Consider the following 7,514-nt stretch of genomic DNA (forward strand, 5'->3'; position numbering starts at 1 on the left):
CTATTGCATTCCTTACCTAAAAGTTCTACAGATAAAACATATTAAAAACAATAAAAGAGCCTACACACATGCTAATAAGCTTACAAGATACCACCCCAACTGTCTCCAACCTGGGCTTTGGCAGGTGAGTCCTTCAAAACCCCCAGAGGGGTCTCTTTTGTGTCACCAGTTCATAACAGCCTTAGCTCAGAACTAGCACCCAGTTTTATGGGTCTCAGTAAAAACATAGGAGCAGCCATGCTTGGTCAGACCAATGGACCATCTAGCCCAGGACCCTGTCTTCTGACAGTAGCCAGTGCCAGGTGCTTCAGAGGAAATGAACAGAGCAGGGCAATATCTGTCATCCAGTTCCAGCTTCTGGCAGGTGGAATTTAGGAACAGCTGGAGTATGGGATTGCATCCCTGACCATCTTGGCTAACAGCCACTGATGGACCTTGCCTCCATTAACTTATTTCATTCTTTTTTAAATCCAGTTTTACTTTTGGCCTTCACAACATCCCTTGGCCATGACCTGCTTTGCTGAAGTGATCAATTTTAGCTCTTTTGGGTTACAATTCACTTTAGTCTTGAACCCATCGGTAATGAAATGTTGCCACCCATACTGTATGGCTGTGGGGCAGCAGAACTGTACTTAATATGCCCTAATTGAGGGGGTCTCCTTAATTTACCTCACTTGCTGAGCAGAGCAGAGCTGCCAAATCCAAGTGAAAGGGGTGAGGGCAGGTGTTTCTGTCTGGTGGTGTGAACTCTGATTAAAGAGTCCTAGATACCACTGGCCCCTCCCTTAGTGCAGAGTCCTTGTTTCTGTTCAGTGATCACAAGAGCTGTCGTCACCGGCGAGCAGGTCTAGGGGGCTGGACCATTGACCTGGCGTAGGGACAATGTAGCAGCAAAAGACAACGCAGAGGGGCAGCAGCAGTGAGGTGCCCACTACCCAGTGAAATCATTAAGCTCTGGGCCAAGTGGTGGAACCTCAGAACACAGCGCTGCGGCTTGCAGCAAAGGCAGCAACAACAGCGGCGGAGATAACAAAAGCAGTGAGCAGTGGCAAAAGGCGACCGTTGCGAGCAGCAGCAGAGGCGTTGCTTGCCCCCTTTCTTCCCCCCATTTCGGGGTGGAAAGTGAAGCCTCATGGATGCATGCCTGAGTTTGGACGAGCAACTGAGAGCGGTGTGCAGCAGAGGGAAAGGGGAGTGGTGCACTAAAGGGGCTTTCGTTTGTCGGACTTTCACACCTTGAGGTGGGAAAGTGAGGTCAGGGACGACTGCCCAAGATACCATGGGGTGGGTGTTCCTGATTTGCATACTTTTGAGTCATTGTTGAGATGTTTTCCCAAATTAATGAGGTGTTCCCTGCCCCTTTTTATTAACAGACTCAGTGCTTATGAGTGGGGAAACATTGCCTCTTAGAGCCACCTGGGGTAGTGTTTAGTTTTCCCAGATTTCTGGGTGGATATAGGGGCTTGAGCCAGTTCAGTTTTGTATTGTTAAAAGGAACCCGTAGACCTGGCCCTTGCTGCTGCTGACACTGCCTGGAAGTAGGGTTACATTGGGAATCCTTATCAAATGTGAGATGCATTATTTATCTCCTTGCTCTCATTATTCTCCACTAGCTCTTGTCCCAGCAAGCTCCCAAATATTGCCTTGCTAATCAAGAGCAATGATTTACTTAAACCATTTCAAAGGGCTGTGTAGTCACTTATTTCAGTTTAAACAGCCTTATTTCAGGTTAGCTCAAGTTGGTTAGCAATTGACTTAAACTAAATCACATGAATCACTTTTAAACTGAAACAACAGTGAACCATTGCTACTGGGAGTTGTGAGGTAAACAAAGCATCTCGCGGCCTGCCAGAGCTTACCCCAAACAAGCCGCGAACCAAGTTTGGGAATCACTGGTGTAGACATTACCTATGCCAATGGGAATAGGTCTCCTGTCAGCACAAGAAATCCACCTCCCCGAGAGGCAGTAGCTACGTCGATGGAAGAATTCTTCCATTGACCTAGCACTGTCTACATGAGGACTTATGTCAGTTTAACTGAGCCATTCAGGAACATGGATTTTTCACAACCCCCTGAGTGACGTCGTTGTGACAACCTAATTTTCTAGTATAGACCAGGCCTAAGTTAAACCATTGCAGGCAAGGCCTAACAGTGCGAAGTGTGTCTTCCTGCTGCTGTGCAGTTGCTGGGCAACTTTTCAATTTTGCCAAAGCAGGGCAAAGGCCACTGCTTATGTTAGGCCTTTCATCACACCACAGGGACAAAATGGCAGACAAGCAGGGGAAAGCAAAGGGCAGAATGCCTTGCTAACAGTGGAAGCTTGCTGAGAAGGCAAGGCCATACTCAAAATACCTGAAAACTAACTAGCTTTCATTAGCTGTTAAGGCTGCCTCGTCTGCTCCTAAGGGCTCCTATCCACCCTCAGCAGAGCACATTGATTTGCTCCCCAGTAAGCTGATGGCTGTTGAACTCACTGGACCCCCTCCAGCCTCTTCAAGCTGCCAGGCAAAGTTCTTAGAGTAAGTGTATGCAATCTGGGGTGAGCAGCATTGGCCCATTCCCACACAGTTGGATTTGGCTTGGATTCCCTCTTAAGTATTCAAAATCATCCTTTTGTCATCAAGGTATTCTGGTATTCTTCAGCAGGATGCCATGCCCTTTCCTGACATTTTAGAGCCCTCTGTGAGAAGTCAGTTAGGTCTAATTCCTCCCTTTCCTCATCCTATTCACCCCATGGGACAGAGAGGCAGCATAGAGCCCATCTGCTGGTTTCATGATGTCCCAAGAACCCCTGATGCAGGTGGTAATTATCAGCAACTATTGCCATTAGATTTTTTGCCCCCTTCTTGCCCCTGCAATATGAGAGAGATGGAGCTAGATGAAGACTTCAGCCTAATGGAGGTATTGGACAACAGTGTAAAGTTGGTGTAAGGAAGATCAGAATCAAGGCCAGTGTGACTGACTCAGATAGCTTAGAGATTAAATTGAGGCTTGACATCGCAAGGATTGGTATCATTAGTCTTGTACGGAGGAAGAGAGAGCGCTGGAGACAACAATAAGATCATGCAGTTGCTTTGGTTGGTATTGTGAGCATCTTGACACTCATGCAATTTTTGTTGGTGATACTGTTATTAAAGGGGGAAAGGCCATGGTTTTTCAACCCTTGAGCCTCACAGCCTGTGAAATCTAGATCTCCCTCACCTCTTAGGAATAAAAATTAACAAAATTATGTTTCCTCTGACCAGGTTTTTAATCTGCACAATGGAAAGTAAAGAAATATTTTTGTACTTTCAATCTATGTCACTATTAGTGGAGTTTCACTGCATCTTAGTTCATCATAAGTGGGCTCCAATGTATAAGCTAAATCAAACATTGTAGAGAAAGATTACAATACACTTGTTCTCCCCCACATCACAACACCACAAAAGAAACCCTGTGTCTTTTCTAGGAATGGGTAATTACTGTTAGGATAAAGATATTCAGGCCTGTCTGCAAAGGCCTGTACTTTAAGAATTTAGGTGTATTTTTATCACTTGGCTAGTTTTAGAGGTATAAAACAAAGAATCAAAATCACTGTCTGCTGGTGTAAGGTCCTTCTCTTACTGTGACAGTCTGAGGCCCCGTTCTTAGGCTCAGGCCTTTGGCTAAGCAGCAGAGGCAGCCATAAGCTAGGAAGCGAACAGTCATATCCTCACTTTCCAAACTAGTCACATTGAAATAAGGTGCTGTTGGGCTGTCAGGCACTATCAGGACAGGATTGTATTCCTATCACCTCCAGAGAAAGGGAAGTGCCTAGAAAATGTAAAAGGAAACTGAGTTTGATAGCATCCTGTCTGGCAAGAACTCACTTATCAATAGCTGAGATGTGAAATCTTCACTTTTGTATTGTCTTGTCATTATAGTTCCCATTTTGCTATTGTTTGTCTGTATAATCTCTGTCTGGTTCTGTGATTGTTCCTGTCTGCTGTATAATTAATTTTGCTGGGTGTAAACTAATTAAGGTGGTGGGATATAATTGGTTACATAATCATGTTACAATATGTTAGGATTGGTTAGTTAAATTTCAGGAAAATGATTGGTTAAGGTATAGCTAAGCAGAACTCAAGTTTTACTATATAATCTGTAGTCAATGAGGAAGTGGGTGTGGGTGGGAGGGGGTGGGAAATGGGAGCAGGGAATGGGGGTAAGAAAATTGGAATCATGTTTTGCTAAAGGGGGAAATGGGAACGGGAATGGGAGTAAGGAAATTGGAATCATGTTTGGCTAAGGGTAGGAATGGGAACAGGGACACAGGTGTAAGGCTCTGTGGTGTCAGAACTGGGAAAGAGGATACTAAGGAAGGAAACTGGAATCATGCTTGCTGGAAGTTCACCCCAATAAACATCGAATTGTTTTCACCTTTGGACTTTGGGTATTGTTGCTCTCTGTTCATGCGAGATGGACCAGGGAAGTAAGTGGGTGAAGCAATAAGCCCCCTAACATCTTGGTGCCGTGTCTCGGATGCATCGCATTGGATAGGTGAGTGGCAGCCTGTAAGTCCCCCTCCCCAACAGTCCGCGCAGCTGCTTGGAGGGGGTATCGCGAACTCTCGTGATGGTAGTTGCGGGTTCTGGCAAGCCAGGGTAAAGGATTTTATGGATAAATGGATAAGGGAGAACCAGGGCCCATACCAGGTACAGGGGTCAACCTGGGATGAGATTAAAAAGGAAATGGAGGAAGTGTTAGGGGACCCAGAGGGATGGGGGGTGGCTGAGGATCCCACCCTCCTTGGTATATGGGTAGTGGAAGAAGGTCCCTGCCCATGGGAAAAGAGGCACTTCAGCCTTCTTGAGAGGTTTGAAGTAAGGGCAGCATTATGGGAAGCTGCCAGTAATCTTTCAAGTTTGGTGCTGCTTGAGCAAGGGCTGCTGAAGGGTTGTAAATTAGTTAGGGGTGGTGAAAGATGATTTGGCACAAAAGGGTCTATAGTCAAAAGCAGAGTTAACAGATGACCTTTAGAGACTGGAGCTGGGACTTGGTCCTGGGGGAGTGGAGAGAAAAAAAAAAGTTTCAAAATGCAACTTGCCTTTCCACACTCTTTTGTTTTTCTGAAGTTTTAATGGAGGGTACTTTGGATACTTATGTGAGATGTCAAGAAAGAAGTTTTTGTTTAATAATAAAACCCAGTTATATACATGTAACTGTATGTGCAACTCTGTGCAGTCACATTGGATGGAAGCTTGGTAATTAAATTTTCCAGGGGGGTCAGGTAGAGTGGCTACTATCACCACTATGCTTCTGTCCCCAGAAGCCTTTACAGCTATTCTGAGGGAAAATGGGCCCTTTTCCCACAGAAATGGTCTATAAGGGGCTGCTGCAGGCAGCAGGCGGAGAGAGAATCTGAGCAAAATTATTTGACTTTTGGGTAATGTAATCAAAATCACTAAAGGATGGAAGGGGTTTCTATTGGAACTTAACTTGGCTGCCCCTGGTTGTGTCTAGTTGTACAAAATGGAAGTGTACTCGGGCTACAGTTGTGTAAAAAGAGTAATCACAGTGCAAGAAATGTTAGGCAAAAGAGAATTTTGTGTGTGTGCATGGGAAAAAGAAAAGGAATAGGGGAGGAATGATGGGAACACTGAGCCTTGGGATGGCTCTGGGGGATTAGATTGTTGCTTTGGTGGGTGTGCATGAAAACTCTGTAGGCATGGGGGAGGCAGTTATACCTTGTGTAAAATTAATTTGGCTAATATGATGTTATGGAGGTTAAACTATATGGAAGGAATTTGCATTTTCCCAGGACGTGTGCGGTGTATACTGGAGAAGGGTAAAAGAAATGCAAATAAAAATGATACTTCATTAAAATCCTAATAGGGCTCCAAAAGGAGCCACAATAGGTTGTGCTTTCTTTTTCAGATCTGTGTGTTTTGGAGCAGGAGATGAAAGTGGAAAGTAATCAGAACTCTCGTGGAAGTAAAATGCTTCCCTTTTAAGACAGTGTCTGAGCTGCTAACAGCTTTTGGATCCAGAAGCAAGCTAGTAAGCCTCTGTGTGTAAATGCAAATTACCTAGCTGATGGGCACAAAGGAGCTGCAAATAACGAATACATCTGGTCAGCAAACAAGCTACTAGAAGACTCAGATTATGGCCCTCCAGGAAAGGGAGGTGAAAAAAACAAGTCAAGCCTGAAAATAAGGGGGACAGGTTAACTTTAAGGGGGGTGTGTGTGCGTACAGTGCTAAAATCTGAAGCTGTGTCTCAGCTATTACCTGAGAATAAACTTAAAGCTTGGTACAACAGAGAAACTATTGCAAACTTGGTCTGTTGTACAAGAGGGGAAACTGAGGTACACCATCTCATGAATTTCATAAATGACCAGTGAGTGAGGTAATTCACTAGCCTGACTATAGAACAAAATAAGGACAGCCTGGAGGTAATTCTTCTGTTTTTTCTGCAATTAGCAAGGAAATTTGTAAAAGAAAGTAGTATTATTATTAAGCAATAATCTGTCCCCACCAGGGGGGTAGAAATTGTTTCTTTTGTTTTTCAGACACTCTACAAGCAAGCTGGCGCCAGCGGGAAGAATAACACAGAATACCAGGGATCTATGTTTTGTGTTGTTTGTCTGTGGTGTTTGTCTCGTTGCTAGCATTGTTGTGTTTTCATGAACAGAAAACCTCATGATATGGGTGCGGGATGGCTTCAAAAGGCTGACCTTGGGGGGAAAGATGTGTATGGGAATGCAAAATGCTCAACTAGGAGGCCAGCATCTGTGTAATAGCTACCGTGGTACCTGGAAATGGAATGGCAACTAAGGTGGCCCCCACAAGCCCTATGGAAATAATGAAAAGGGGAGGAGCTCACTGGGAATCAATGGAGGGGTATGTAAAATAGTGTAAATCAATAGAAGATGTTTGGATGTGCCCCTCCCCTATGACTATAGAGGAGGAGGATTAATGGCCTATGCAAGGGGTGAACAATTGGGTATACTGTGTATAAGGTGTTTTGCTGGGAATGTACATATTACTGGGGGCACAATTACACCAGCCTATAATTAAACTACACACATCTACATGCTGCTATCTGGACTTTGGTGCACAAATAGATCTGTGAATCTTATTGCTGTGAATAATCAAACCAGGGCTTACTGCCTGATTCCATACCAAGTGGTCAAGCTGGTTTGGACGATATCCCATTTCTCTATGAACATTCAGTGGACTTATGATATGGACAAAAGCAAGCAAAACCTGCAGGGGTAGCTTGTTGCAACTACCAGCAACTGGACACACAAGATCGTGACCCCATCGAAGGAGGAGAGGCAGTGTTCTGGGGGTGTCTCGGATGTTGGACCATACTGCAGTGGTCAGGTCTCAGTGTTGCTGTGGATTTTGAATTGTTAACTATACTTGTGTTACGTTGCATAGGGAGATAACCTATAAGTAATGTAATAAGCCCTCCAAATCCTGCAGGGTACTAAACAACCTGGACCTAACCTTCTCAGGCCCACTCTAATGGGAAGTCTGGAACACTAATTG

The sequence above is a fragment of the Eretmochelys imbricata genome, chromosome 1, assembly GCF_965152235.1.
Source record: "Eretmochelys imbricata isolate rEreImb1 chromosome 1, rEreImb1.hap1, whole genome shotgun sequence".
NCBI lineage: Eukaryota > Metazoa > Chordata > Testudines > Cheloniidae > Eretmochelys > Eretmochelys imbricata.